The following is a 16,581-nucleotide window of genomic DNA, read 5'->3' on the forward strand; positions in this document are numbered from 1 at the left end:
GCAGTTGAGTAATGGTTTGTATGGTGGCCATCTTAGTAGAGTGACACAAGTCTCAATATAAATAGGAATGCAGGTGTATCAGGGGAATATCCAATTCTGAATGCTGGGACTTACCAATAAATGATTACTTCTTTACGTATAACTGCAGGTAATTTAGTCAGTTGTGCTTCATGTCTGTTTATACGATTACCTCTGTACATTGGACTACATTGATGATATAATCATTGTTATAGAAATTCCAATAGTCCCTCCAACGAGGTATTTTTATTTGTGTGCCCTATTGTTTAATTGACATGGTATCATGTCAATTTGCTATTAACTTCCTGTCAGCAGTTTTTATATGTTTTCATTACTATTTTCAGGCCTGATATAGTTAGGAATTAGCATTTAAAAAACCTTTGAAATTCACTGAAAAAACTATAGGTTTCAGGCCTGATATAGTTAGGAATTAGAATTTAAAAAACCATGTAATATGTGACATCATCAGCAGTGGATTGTGGGCGCGAGATGTAGTTAGTACAACTAACTATATCGGAGGAATTTCAATGGTTTTGTTCGAGTGAAATGTCCAGCTAACTATAACACCCCTAAAACCTATTGTTTTTTCAGTGAATTTCTAAGTTGCGAACATTTTGAACTTGGTAAGAGGGAGATTTTGAAAAAAAACTGGGGTATTGATTTTCTCCTTTGAGTTACATTGAAAAAGAGGAGATTGTAGACAGGAGACAGATAAAATAAAGCCCATTTGAGCTTAAAAACATTGGACGTTTCCTGGCTGAATCGGGTCTGTTGGCATGTATGGTTGTACTACCATTGCCTCTTCCTTCTGCCCACAATGGTCTATTACATTGCCACAGCCTCTCTTGCAAGTCCTGTATTGGTGGTTTGTTGCCCCTGCCCCCCTTTCCACTGCCCTCCATAGTCTGTTGTGCTGCCACGGCCCTTCCTGCCTGCTCAGTGTGGTTAAATTGTTGCCTTTGCACCCTCCTACCTGCCTTCAATTTTCAGAGTCCGTGCCCCTGGCCTCTGCCTCTCAACAGTATCCTAATGAACAACTAGATTGCTAACATTCTATATTTATTACAAAAGTGTGGAACGCCTGACGTCATCTTGATGTAATCAAAACTGTAATACCTAGAGCATTTCCTTTAGACATTACATATATGAGAGGGTCTTATTGGCATCAAAATTATGGTTAGTGCTCTAAAAGACTAAAATAAGGACATATTTTCTGAGTTTTCAAATAGCGAGAAAGCACTTTTAAATTATTTGTTACCTTTCTGTTTTTTTATCCAGTTGACCACTTGATTAAATGTTGCACTTAGGGGAGAGGATGTGGTGTTACTTCCAGAACTGCAGACTTTGCAACTGGGGAACCAGGTTGGAGTTTCTGCTTCAGCTCGACATTCTGTGATTCTGGTCAAATCACTTAGTCTCCCCATGTCTACAACCAAAATGAATTTGTTCGTGTGAGATGTAACCAATGCTCATGTAAAGCACTCCAATACCTGACAAGTCTGCACTATATAACACTGCAAAAACACAAAATAATAAGTGTTTTGCACACTTCTGTCATTGGTCTATATTTGGGCTACATCTGGGTGATTTTGGGCTACATTTGGGCTCTTTTGTCTCCGGTGGCCATCTTGGGAGATTTATTTGTTATGAAGTTTCCTAATTTCCTCATGTACTGCAGTCTCCTCAGTAGGAAATGCTTTCAGTTTTTTACTTTGATTCCATCATGAAGGTATTCAGATATGTCACACGTTTGCCATCAATTCTGAATGTTAGCACTCTAGTTGCTCATTAGATCACTGTAGTAAAACTACTGTTCACCATGGAAGTCTGCTCCTGGTATTAAAAGTGCATGTTTCAGTCTGCATGTTAGCATTTTTTAATGAAATAGAAGAGGATTTGAGAAGTCACTCAAAATGTGCCCTCATTTTCTTTCTTCAGCATTAATCATAATTTCTATGGCAAAATGAACCCCCTCATTGTGTTCCTTTTTAAATTAAATGTTTTAAGTGTTACCAGTTTATTCCAATCAAGATGGCTTCAGGTGTGCCATACTTTTGTCATATTGAAGACAGTAAGCACTCTAGTTGTTTTTAAGAACACTCTGGGACATTCTGTCATTGGGCTATACTTGGGCTACATCTGGGTGATATTTGGGCTACATTTGGGCTCTTTTGTCTCTGGTGGCCATCTTGGCAGACTTATTTGTTATGAAGTTTCCTAATTTCCTCATTTACTGCAGTCTCCTTAGTAGGAAATACTTTCAGTTTTTTACTTTGATTCCAAAGGCATTCAGATGTGTCACACATTTGCCATAAATTCAGAATGTTAGCACTCTTTTTGCTCATTAGATCACTGTAGTAAAGCTACTGCTCACCAGGGAAAACTGCTGCTGGTATTGAAAGTGCATGTTTCAGTCTGCATGTCAGAATTTTTTAATGAAATAGAAGATGATTTGAGAAGTCACTCAAAATGTGCCCTAATTTTTCTTTCTGCAGCACTAATCATGCTTTTTATGGAAAAATGAACCCCCTCATTTTGTTCCTTTTTAAATTAAATGTTTTAAGAGTTACCACTTTAACCAAGCAAGATGGCTTCAGGTGTGCCATACGTTTATCATAAGTAGGACTGTTAGCGCTCTAGTTGTTCTTTGGAACACTCTGGGAAGCTGCAGTAGAACACAAAGGAATCAACTGACAGTCTCTGCCCTTGTTGGATGTACATGTTTTACTGAGAATGTCAGACTTCATTCTCACATGACTGAGAAAGATAATGTGAATTTACAGTAAATAAGCTCTCAGTTTAGCTTATAGATCACCTTCCAAACCTCTGTGGGAAAAGCATGAGAAAATATTTTTCTCTCAATCATGATATCCCAGCAGAAGGCTTTTTCACATGGTGAAATCACCTTAGAACATACCACAATTCCTAAAATGAGTATGGTACCATCAACAAATGATTTATAATGTAACTAAAGTCTTAAAACCTTCTATTAACTGCAATGCTTTTTAATGAGGTGCTATCATGTATATTGGTCCCAGGATGGCTGCCAACACTTCTTGGATGAAGTGCTGACAGCCAATCAGATCTCAGGATGAGATGTGTGGTTAGGCTCCGCCCATATATAGATATGATTTTACTTTTGATTTTCTCAGGAACTACTGAACAGATTGTCACCAGACCTGCAAAAGGCACATCCCTGAACTGAGCACTACCTCTCTACCAAATTTCAAGTAATTCTGTTCAGCCGTTCGGGCTGTACCTTGGACTAAAGGTCCCTATGGAAAATTGCATGGGGAAAACGTGTTTTGGGACCCCCCTTTTTTCTGAGCCCCCGCTTGACGAATACCCCCGAGACTTTCAGGGTAGGAGCGGAGCGCCCCACCTATTTTGAAAATTTCGCGAGGATTCGTCAACCGGCGCCAAAGTTATTCCAAATAGAATGTTGCGGATTTCCTATGGAAACACGGTCCTAACTATAACTATCTACTGGCGACCGCCAGTAGATAATATATATATATACACACATATGTAGCAGCAACATCAAATGCTGACAATATATATTCTCGATTTTTGAGTTCAGTGCTTGTGCTACTTCATCACTGCTGTATCCTCTACAATCTGTTCCAATCCATTTCCAATGGATCCTGCGTTCTTGTCCCCTTGGGACACAAATTTTTAAGGACATGTTGAGTCTCGTATACGAGATCTAGTCTGCGCGGTGGTCAACATGCCCCAGTAAGTGGACATGTTCCAGTATCTCTCCCACCCCCAGGGGCTCCCTGCTTACTTCATCAAGGTGTGGGTGTCGTCAAATCAGCCTCTACTTCCTCCGACGATGCCGAATTCCATAAATCTAAACTCCTCCATTCTTCTGCTCACATGGGTTGTTCTGGCCCGCCTGTTCGAAAGGCAATGCAGTTGAGTAATGGTTTGTATGGTGGCCATCTTAGTAGAGTGACACAAGTCTCAATATAAATAGGAATGCAGGTGTATCAGGGGAATATCCAATTCTGAATGCTGGGACTTACCAATAAATGATTACTTCTTTACGTATAACTGCAGGTAATTTAGTCAGTTGTGCTTCATGTCTGTTTATACGATTACCTCTGTACATTGGACTACATTGATGATATAATCATTGTTATAGAAATTCCAATAGTCCCTCCAACGAGGTATTTTTATTTGTGTGCCCTATTGTTTAATTGACATGGTATCATGTCAATTTGCTACTAACTTCCTGTCAGCAGTTTTTATATGTTTTCATTACTATTTTCAGGCCTGATATAGTTAGGAATTAGCATTTAAAAAACCTTTGAAATTCACTGAAAAAACTATAGGTTTCAGGCCTGATATAGTTAGGAATTAGAATTTAAAAAACCATGTAATATGTGACATCATCAGCAGTGGATTGCGGGCGCGAGATGTAGTTAGTACAACTAACTATATCGGAGGAATTTCAATGGTTTTGTTCGAGTGAAATGTCCAGCTAACTATAACACCCCTAAAACCTATTGTTTTTTCAGTGAATTTCTAAGTTGCGAACATTTTGAACTTGGTAAGAGGGAGATTTTGAAAAAAAACTGGGGTATTGATTTTCTCCTTTGAGTTACATTGAAAAAGAGGAGATTGTAGACAGGAGACAGATAAAATAAAGCCCATTTGAGCTTAAAAACATTGGACGTTTCCTGGCTGAATCGGGTCTGTTGGCATGTATGGTTGTACTACCATTGCCTCTTCCTTCTGCCCACAATGGTCTATTACATTGCCACAGCCTCTCTTGCAAGTCCTGTATTGGTGGTTTGTTGCCCCTGCCCCCCTTTCCACTGCCCTCCATAGTCTGTTGTGCTGCCACGGCCCTTCCTGCCTGCTCAGTGTGGTTAAATTGTTGCCTTTGCACCCTCCTACCTGCCTTCAATTTTCAGAGTCCGTGCCCCTGGCCTCTGCCTCTCAACAGTATCCTAATGAACAACTAGATTGCTAACATTCTATATTTATTACAAAAGTGTGGAACGCCTGACGTCATCTTGATGTAATCAAAACTGTAATACCTAGAGCATTTCCTTTAGACATTACATATATGAGAGGGTCTTATTGGCATCAAAATTATGGTTAGTGCTCTAAAAGACTAAAATAAGGACATATTTTCTGAGTTTTCAAATAGCGAGAAAGCACTTTTAAATTATTTGTTACCTTTCTGTTTTTTTATCCAGTTGACCACTTGATTAAATGTTGCACTTAGGGGAGAGGATGTGGTGTTACTTCCAGAACTGCAGACTTTGCAACTGGGGAACCAGGTTGGAGTTTCTGCTTCAGCTCGACATTCTGTGATTCTGGTCAAATCACTTAGTCTCCCCATGTCTACAACCAAAATGAATTTGTTCGTGTGAGATGTAACCAATGCTCATGTAAAGCACTCCAATACCTGACAAGTCTGCACTATATAACACTGCAAAAACACAAAATAATAAGTGTTTTGCACACTTCTGTCATTGGTCTATATTTGGGCTACATCTGGGTGATTTTGGGCTACATTTGGGCTCTTTTGTCTCCGGTGGCCATCTTGGGAGATTTATTTGTTATGAAGTTTCCTAATTTCCTCATGTACTGCAGTCTCCTCAGTAGGAAATGCTTTCAGTTTTTTACTTTGATTCCATCATGAAGGTATTCAGATATGTCACACGTTTGCCATCAATTCTGAATGTTAGCACTCTAGTTGCTCATTAGATCACTGTAGTAAAACTACTGTTCACCATGGAAGTCTGCTCCTGGTATTAAAAGTGCATGTTTCAGTCTGCATGTTAGCATTTTTTAATGAAATAGAAGAGGATTTGAGAAGTCACTCAAAATGTGCCCTCATTTTCTTTCTTCAGCATTAATCATAATTTCTATGGCAAAATGAACCCCCTCATTGTGTTCCTTTTTAAATTAAATGTTTTAAGTGTTACCAGTTTATTCCAATCAAGATGGCTTCAGGTGTGCCATACTTTTGTCATAATGAAGACAGTAAGCACTCTAGTTGTTTTTAAGAACACTCTGGGACATTCTGTCATTGGGCTATACTTGGGCTACATCTGGGTGATATTTGGGCTACATTTGGGCTCTTTTGTCTCTGGTGGCCATCTTGGCAGACTTATTTGTTATGAAGTTTCCTAATTTCCTCATTTACTGCAGTCTCCTTAGTAGGAAATACTTTCAGTTTTTTACTTTGATTCCAAAGGCATTCAGATGTGTCACACATTTGCCATAAATTCAGAATGTTAGCACTCTTTTTGCTCATTAGATCACTGTAGTAAAGCTACTGCTCACCAGGGAAAACTGCTGCTGGTATTGAAAGTGCATGTTTCAGTCTGCATGTCAGAATTTTTTAATGAAATAGAAGATGATTTGAGAAGTCACTCAAAATGTGCCCTAATTTTTCTTTCTGCAGCACTAATCATACTTTTTATGGAAAAATGAACCCCCTCATTTTGTTCCTTTTTAAATTAAATGTTTTAAGAGTTACCACTTTAACCAAGCAAGATGGCTTCAGGTGTGCCATACGTTTATCATAAGTAGGACTGTTAGCGCTCTAGTTGTTCTTTGGAACACTCTGGGAAGCTGCAGTAGAACACAAAGGAATCAACTGACAGTCTCTGCCCTTGTTGGATGTACATGTTTTACTGAGAATGTCAGACTTCATTCTCACATGACTGAGAAAGATAATGTGAATTTACAGAAAATAAGCTCTCAGTTTAGCTTATAGATCACCTTCCAAACCTCTGTGGGAAAAGCATGAGAAAATATTTTTCTCTCAATCATGATATCCCAGCAGAAGGCTTTTTCACATGGTGAAATCACCTTAGAACATACCACAATTCCTAAAATGAGTATGGTACCATCAACAAATGATTTATAATGTAACTAAAGTCTTAAAACCTTCTATTAACTGCAATGCTTTTTAATGAGGTGCTATCATGTATATTGGTCCCAAGATGGCTGCCAACACTTCTTGGATGAAGTGCTGACAGCCAATCAGATCTCAGGATGAGATGTGTGGTTAGGCTCCGCCCATATATATATATATATGATTTTACTTTTGATTTTCTCAGGAACTACTGAACAGATTGTCACCAGACCTGCAAAAGGCACATCCCTGACCTGAGGACTACCTCTCTACCAAATTTCAAGTAATTCTGTTCAGCCGTTCGGGCTGTACCTTGGACTAAAGGTCCCTATGGAAAATTGCATGGGGAAAACGTGTTTTGGGACCCCCCTTTTTTCTCAGCCCCCGCTTGACGAATCCCCCCGAGACTTTCAGGGTAGGAGCGGAGCGGAGCGCCCCACCTATTTTGAAAATTCCACGAGGATTCGTCAACCGGCGCCAAAGTTATTCCAAATAGAATGTTGCGGATTTCCTATGGAAACACGGTCCTAACTATAACTATCTACTGGCGACCGCCAGTAGATAATATATATATATACACACATATGTAGCGGCAACATCAAATGCTGACAATATATATTCTCGATTTTTTAGTTCAGTGCTTGTGCTACTTCATCACTGCTGTATCCTCTACAATCTGTTCCTATCCATTTCCAATGGATCCTGCGTTCTTGTCCCCTTGGGACACAAATTTTTAAGGACATGTTGAGTCTCGTATACGAGATCTAGTCTGCGCGGTGGTCAACATGCCCCAGTAAGTGGACATGTTCCAGTATCTCTCCCACCCCCAGGGGCTCCCTGCTTACTTCATCAAGGTGTGGGTGTCGTCAAATCAGCCTCTCTACTTCCTCCGACGATGCCGAATTCCATAAATCTAAACTCCTCCATTCTTCTGCTCACATGGGTTGTTCTGGCCCGCCTGTTCGAAAGGCAATGCAGTTGAGTAATGGTTTGTATGGTGGCCATCTTAGTAGAGTGACACAAGTCTCAATATAAATAGGAATGCAGGTGTATCAGGGGAATATCCAATTCTGAATGCTGGGACTTACCAATAAATGATTACTTCTTTACGTATAACTTCAGGTAATTTACAGTCAGTTGTGCTTCATGTCTGTTTATACGATTACCTCTGTACATTGGACTACATTGATGATATAATCATTGTTATACAAATTCCAATAGTCCCTCCAACGAGGTATTTTTATTTGTGTGCCCTATTGTTTAATTGACATGGTATCATGTCAATTTGCTATTAACTTCCTGTAGGCAGTTTTTATATGTTTTCATTACTATTTTCAGGCCTGATGTAGTTAGGAATTAGCATTTAAAAAACCTTTGAAATTCACTGAAAAAACCATAGGTTTCAGGCCTGATATAGTTAGGAATTAGAATTTAAAAAAACATGTAATATGTGACATCATCAGCAGTGGATTGCGGGCGCGAGATGTAGTTAGTACAACTAACTATATCGGCGGAATTTCAATGGTTTTGTTCGAGTGAAATGTCCAGCTAACTATAACACCCCTAAAACCTATTGTTTTTTCAGTGAATTTCTAAGTTGCGAACATTTTGAACTTGGTAAGAGGGAGATTTTGAAAAAAAACTGGGGTATTGATTTTCCCCTTTGAGTTACATTGAAAAAGAGGAGATTGTAGACAGGAGACAGATAAAATAAAGCCCATTTGAGCTTAAAAACATTGGATGTTTCCTGGCTGAATCGGGTCTGTTGGCATGTATGGTTGTACTACCATTGCCTCTTCCTTCTGCCCACAATGGTCTATTACATTGCCACAGCCTCTCTTGCAAGTCCTGTATTGGTGGTTTGTTGCCCCTGCCCCCCTTTCCACTGCCCTCCATAGTCTGTTGTGCTGCCACGGCCCTTCCTGCCTGCTCAGTGTGGTTAAATTGTTGCCTTTGCACCCTCCTACCTGCCTTCAATTTTCAGAGTCCGTGCCCCTGGCCTCTGCCTCTCAACAGTATCCTAATGAACAACTAGATTGCTAACATTCTATATTTATTACAAAAGTGTGCAACGCCTGACGTCATCTTGATGTAATCAAAACTGTAATACCTAGAGCATTTCCTTTAGACATTACATATATGAGAGGGTCTTATTGGCATCAAAATTATGGTTAGTGCTCTAAAAGACTAAAATAAGGACATATTTTCTGAGTTTTCAAATAGCGAGAAAGCACTTTTAAATTATTTGTTACCTTTATGTTTTTTTATCCAGTTGACCACTTGATTAAATGTTGCACTTAGGGGAGAGGATGTGGTGTTACTTCCAGAACTGCAGACTTTGCAACTGGGGAACCAGGTTGGAGTTTCTGCTTCAGCTCGACATTCTGTGATTCTGGTCAAATCACTTAGTCTCCCCATGTCTACAACCAAAATGAATTTGTTCTTGTGTGATGTAACCAATGCTCATGTAAAGCACTCCAATACCTGACAAGTCTGCCCTATATAACACTGCAAAAACACAAAATAATAAGTGTTTTGCACACTTCTGTCATTGGGCTATATTTGGGCTACATCTGGGTGATTTTGGGCTACATTTGGGCTCTTTTGTCTCCGGTGGCCATCTTGGGAGATTTATTTGTTATGAAGTTTCCTAATTTCCTCATGTACTGCAGTCTCCTCAGTAGGAAATGCTTTCAGTTTTTTACTTTGATTCCATCATGAAGGTATTCAGATATGTCACACATTTGCCATCAATTCTGAATGTTAGCACTCTAGTTGCTCATTAGATCACTGTAGTAAAACTACTGTTCACTATGGAAGTCTGCTCCTGGTATTAAAAGTGCATGTTTCTGTCTGCATGTCAGCATTTTTTAATGAAATAGAAGAGGATTTGAGAAGTCACTCAAAATGTGCCCTCATTTTCTTTCTTCAGCATTAATCATAATTTCTATGGCAAAATGAACCCCCTCATTGTGTTCCTTTTTAAATTAAATGTTTTAAGTGTTACCAGTTTATTCCAATCAAGATGGCTTCAGGTGTGCCATACTTTTGTCATAATGAAGACAGTAAGCGCTCTAGTTGTTTTTAAGAACACTCTGGGACATTCTGTCATTGGGCTATACTTGGGCTACATCTGGGTGATATTTGGGCTACATTTGGGCTCTTTTGTCTCTGGTGGCCATCTTGGCAGACTTATTTGTTATGAAGTTTCCTAATTTCCTCATTTACTGCAGTCTCCTCAGTAGGAAATACTTTCAGTTTTTTACTTTGATTCCAAAGGCATTCAGATGTGTCACACATTTGCCATAAATTCAGAATGTTAGCACTCTTTTTGCTCATTAGATCACTGTAGTAAAGCTACTGCTCACCAGGGAAAACTGCTGCTGGTATTGAAAGTGCATGTTTCAGTCTGCATGTCAGAATTTTTTAATGAAATAGAAGAGGATTTGAGAAGTCACTCAAAATGTGCCCTAATTTTTCTTTCTGCAGCACTAATCATACTTTTTATGGAAAAATGAACCCCCTCATTTTGTTCCTTTTTAAATTAAATGTTTTAAGAGTTACCACTTTAATCCAAGCAAGATGGCTTCAGGTGTGCCATACGTTTATCAGAAGTAGGACTGTTAGCGCTCTAGTTGTTCTTTGGAACACTCTGGGAAGCTGCAGTAGAACACAAAGGAATCAACTGACAGTCTCTGCCCTTGTTGGATGTACATGTTTTACTGAGAATGTCAGACTTCATTCTCACATGACTGAGAAAGATAATGTGAATTTACAGAAAATAAGCTCTCAGTTTAGCTTATAGATCACCTTCCAAACCTCTGTGGGAAAAGCATGAGAAAATATTTTTCTCTCAATCATGATATCCCAGCAGAAGGCTTTTTCACATGGTGAAATCACCTTAGAACATACCACAATTCCTAAAATGAGTATGGTACCATCAACAAATGATTTATAATGTAAATAAAGTCTTAAAACCTTCTATTAACTGCAATGCTTTTTAATGAGGTGCTATCATGTATATTGGTCCCAAGATGGCTGCCAACACTTCTTGGATGAAGTGCTGACAGCCAATCAGATCTCAGGATGAGATGTGTGGTTAGGATCCGCCCACATAGATATATGATTTTACTTTTGATTTTCTCAGGAACTACTGAACAGATTGACACCAGACCTGCAAAAGGCACATCCCTGACCTGAGGACTACCTCTCTACCAAATTTCAAGTAATTCTGTTCAGCCGTTCGGGCTGTACCTTGGACTAAAGGTCCCTATGGAAAATTGCATGGGGAAAACGCGTTTTGGGACCCCCCTTTTTTCTCAGCCCCCGCTTGACGAATCCCCCCGAGACTTTCAGGGTAGGAGCAGAGCGCCCCACCTATTTTGAAAATTTCGCGAGGATTCGTCAACCGGCGCCAAAGTTATTCCAAATAGAATGTTGCGGATTTCCTATGGAAACACGGTCCTAACTATAACTATCTACTGGCGACCGCCAGTAGATAATATATATATATACACACATATGTAGCGGCAACATCAAATGCTGACAATATATATTCTCGATTTTTGAGTTCAGTGCTTGTGCTACTTCATCACTGCTGTATCCTCTACAATTTGTTCCCATCCATTTCCAATGGATCCTGCGTTCTTGTCCCCTTGGGACACAAATTTTTAAGGACATGTTGAGTCTCGTATACGAGATCTAGTCTGCGCGGTGGTCAACATGCCCCAGTAAGTGGACATGTTCCAGTATCTCTCCCACCCCCAGGGGCTCCCTGCTTACTTCATCAAGGTGTGGGTGTCGTCAAATCAGCCTCTCTACTTCCTCCGACGATGCCGAATTCCATAAATCTAAACTCCTCCATTCTTCTGCTCACATGGGTTGTTCTGGCCCGCCTGTTCGAAAGGCAATGCAGTTGAGTAATGGTTTGTATGGTGGCCATCTTAGTAGAGTGACACAAGTCTCAATATAAATAGGAATGCAGGTGTATCAGGGGAATATCCAATTCTGAATGCTGGGACTTACCAATAAATGATTACTTCTTTACGTATAACTGCAGGTAATTTACAGTCAGTTGTGCTTCATGTCTGTTTATACGATTACCTCTGTACATTGGACTACATTGATGATATAATCATTGTTATAGAAATTCCAATAGTCCCTCCAACGAGGTATTTTTATTTGTGTGCCCTATTGTTTAATTGACATGGTATCATGTCAATTTGCTATTAACTTCCTGTCAGCAGTTTTTATATGTTTTCATTACTATTTTCAGGCCTGATATAGTTAGGAATTAGCATTTAAAAAACCTTTGAAATTCACTGAAAAAACTATAGGTTTCAGGCCTGATATAGTTAGGAATTAGAATTTAAAAAACCATGTAATATGTGACATCATCAGCAGTGGATTGCGGGCGCGAGATGTAGTTAGTACAACTAACTATATCGGAGGAATTTCAATGGTTTTGTTCGAGTGAAATGTCCAGCTAACTATAACACCCCTAAAACCTATTGTTTTTTCAGTGAATTTCTAAGTTGCGAACATTTTGAACTTGGTAAGAGGGAGATTTTGAAATAAAACTGGGGTATTGATTTTCTCCTTTGAGTTACATTGAAAAAGAGGAGATTGTAGACAGGAGACAGATAAAATAAAGCCCATTTGAGCTTAAAAACATTGGACGTTTCCTGGCTGAATCGGGTCTGTTGGCATGTATGGTTGTACTACCATTGCCTCTTCCTTCTGCCCACAATGGTCTATTACATTGCCACAGCCTCTCTTGCAAGTCCTGTATTGGTGGTTTGTTGCCCCTGCCCCCCTTTCCACTGCCCTCCATAGTCTGTTGTGCTGCCACGGCCCTTCCTGCCTGCTCAGTGTGGTTAAATTGTTGCCTTTGCACCCTCCTACCTGCCTTCAATTTTCAGAGTCCGTGCCCCTGGCCTCTGCCTCTCAACAGTATCCTAATGAACAACTAGATTGCTAACATTCTATATTTATTACAAAAGTGTGCAACGCCTGACGTCATCTTGATGTAATCAAAACTGTAATACCTAGAGCATTTCCTTTAGACATTACATATATGAGAGGGTCTTATTGGCATCAAAATTATGGTTAGTGCTCTAAAAGACTAAAATAAGGACATATTTTCTGAGTTTTCAAATAGCGAGAAAGCACTTTTAAATTATTTGTTACCTTTCTGTTTTTTTATCCAGTTGACCACTTGATTAAATGTTGCACTTAGGGGAGAGGATGTGGTGTTACTTCCAGAACTGCAGACTTTGCAACTGGGGAACCAGGTTGGAGTTTCTGCTTCAGCTCGACATTCTGTGATTCTGGTCAAATCACTTAGTCTCCCCATGTCTACAACCAAAATGAATTTGTTCGTGTGAGATGTAACCAATGCTCATGTAAAGCACTCCAATACCTGACAAGTCTGCACTATATAACACTGCAAAAACACAAAATAATAAGTGTTTTGCACACTTCTGTCATTGGTCTATATTTGGGCTACATCTGGGTGATTTTGGGCTACATTTGGGCTCTTTTGTCTCCGGTGGCCATCTTGGGAGATTTATTTGTTATGAAGTTTCCTAATTTCCTCATGTACTGCAGTCTCCTCAGTAGGAAATGCTTTCAGTTTTTTACTTTGATTCCATCATGAAGGTATTCAGATATGTCACACGTTTGCCATCAATTCTGAATGTTAGCACTCTAGTTGCTCATTAGATCACTGTAGTAAAACTACTGTTCACCATGGAAGTCTGCTCCTGGTATTAAAAGTGCATGTTTCAGTCTGCATGTTAGCATTTTTTAATGAAATAGAAGAGGATTTGAGAAGTCACTCAAAATGTGCCCTCATTTTCTTTCTTCAGCATTAATCATAATTTCTATGGCAAAATGAACCCCCTCATTGTGTTCCTTTTTAAATTAAATGTTTTAAGTGTTACCAGTTTATTCCAATCAAGATGGCTTCAGGTGTGCCATACTTTTGTCATATTGAAGACAGTAAGCACTCTAGTTGTTTTTAAGAACACTCTGGGACATTCTGTCATTGGGCTATACTTGGGCTACATCTGGGTGATATTTGGGCTACATTTGGGCTCTTTTGTCTCTGGTGGCCATCTTGGCAGACTTATTTGTTATGAAGTTTCCTAATTTCCTCATTTACTGCAGTCTCCTTAGTAGGAAATACTTTCAGTTTTTTACTTTGATTCCAAAGGCATTCAGATGTGTCACACATTTGCCATAAATTCAGAATGTTAGCACTCTTTTTGCTCATTAGATCACTGTAGTAAAGCTACTGCTCACCAGGGAAAACTGCTGCTGGTATTGAAAGTGCATGTTTCAGTCTGCATGTCAGAATTTTTTAATGAAATAGAAGATGATTTGAGAAGTCACTCAAAATGTGCCCTAATTTTTCTTTCTGCAGCACTAATCATGCTTTTTATGGAAAAATGAACCCCCTCATTTTGTTCCTTTTTAAATTAAATGTTTTAAGAGTTACCACTTTAACCAAGCAAGATGGCTTCAGGTGTGCCATACGTTTATCATAAGTAGGACTGTTAGCGCTCTAGTTGTTCTTTGGAACACTCTGGGAAGCTGCAGTAGAACACAAAGGAATCAACTGACAGTCTCTGCCCTTGTTGGATGTACATGTTTTACTGAGAATGTCAGACTTCATTCTCACATGACTGAGAAAGATAATGTGAATTTACAGTAAATAAGCTCTCAGTTTAGCTTATAGATCACCTTCCAAACCTCTGTGGGAAAAGCATGAGAAAATATTTTTCTCTCAATCATGATATCCCAGCAGAAGGCTTTTTCACATGGTGAAATCACCTTAGAACATACCACAATTCCTAAAATGAGTATGGTACCATCAACAAATGATTTATAATGTAACTAAAGTCTTAAAACCTTCTATTAACTGCAATGCTTTTTAATGAGGTGCTATCATGTATATTGGTCCCAGGATGGCTGCCAACACTTCTTGGATGAAGTGCTGACAGCCAATCAGATCTCAGGATGAGATGTGTGGTTAGGCTCCGCCCATATATAGATATGATTTTACTTTTGATTTTCTCAGGAACTACTGAACAGATTGTCACCAGACCTGCAAAAGGCACATCCCTGAACTGAGCACTACCTCTCTACCAAATTTCAAGTAATTCTGTTCAGCCGTTCGGGCTGTACCTTGGACTAAAGGTCCCTATGGAAAATTGCATGGGGAAAACGTGTTTTGGGACCCCCCTTTTTTCTGAGCCCCCGCTTGACGAATACCCCCGAGACTTTCAGGGTAGGAGCGGAGCGCCCCACCTATTTTGAAAATTTCGCGAGGATTCGTCAACCGGCGCCAAAGTTATTCCAAATAGAATGTTGCGGATTTCCTATGGAAACACGGTCCTAACTATAACTATCTACTGGCGACCGCCAGTAGATAATATATATATATACACACATATGTAGCAGCAACATCAAATGCTGACAATATATATTCTCGATTTTTGAGTTCAGTGCTTGTGCTACTTCATCACTGCTGTATCCTCTACAATCTGTTCCAATCCATTTCCAATGGATCCTGCGTTCTTGTCCCCTTGGGACACAAATTTTTAAGGACATGTTGAGTCTCGTATACGAGATCTAGTCTGCGCGGTGGTCAACATGCCCCAGTAAGTGGACATGTTCCAGTATCTCTCCCACCCCCAGGGGCTCCCTGCTTACTTCATCAAGGTGTGGGTGTCGTCAAATCAGCCTCTACTTCCTCCGACGATGCCGAATTCCATAAATCTAAACTCCTCCATTCTTCTGCTCACATGGGTTGTTCTGGCCCGCCTGTTCGAAAGGCAATGCAGTTGAGTAATGGTTTGTATGGTGGCCATCTTAGTAGAGTGACACAAGTCTCAATATAAATAGGAATGCAGGTGTATCAGGGGAATATCCAATTCTGAATGCTGGGACTTACCAATAAATGATTACTTCTTTACGTATAACTGCAGGTAATTTAGTCAGTTGTGCTTCATGTCTGTTTATACGATTACCTCTGTACATTGGACTACATTGATGATATAATCATTGTTATAGAAATTCCAATAGTCCCTCCAACGAGGTATTTTTATTTGTGTGCCCTATTGTTTAATTGACATGGTATCATGTCAATTTGCTATTAACTTCCTGTCAGCAGTTTTTATATGTTTTCATTACTATTTTCAGGCCTGATATAGTTAGGAATTAGCATTTAAAAAACCTTTGAAATTCACTGAAAAAACTATAGGTTTCAGGCCTGATATAGTTAGGAATTAGAATTTAAAAAACCATGTAATATGTGACATCATCAGCAGTGGATTGCGGGCGCGAGATGTAGTTAGTACAACTAACTATATCGGAGGAATTTCAATGGTTTTGTTCGAGTGAAATGTCCAGCTAACTATAACACCCCTAAAACCTATTGTTTTTTCAGTGAATTTCTAAGTTGCGAACATTTTGAACTTGGTAAGAGGGAGATTTTGAAAAAAAACTGGGGTATTGATTTTCTCCTTTGAGTTACATTGAAAAAGAGGAGATTGTAGACAGGAGACAGATAAAATAAAGCCCATTTGAGCTTAAAAACATTGGACGTTTCCTGGCTGAATCGGGTCTGTTGGCATGTATGGTTGTACTACCATTGCCTCTTCCTTCTGCCCACA

The sequence above is a fragment of the Triturus cristatus genome, chromosome 5_1, assembly GCF_964204655.1.
Source record: "Triturus cristatus chromosome 5_1, aTriCri1.1, whole genome shotgun sequence".
Taxonomy (NCBI): Eukaryota; Metazoa; Chordata; class Amphibia; order Caudata; family Salamandridae; genus Triturus; species Triturus cristatus.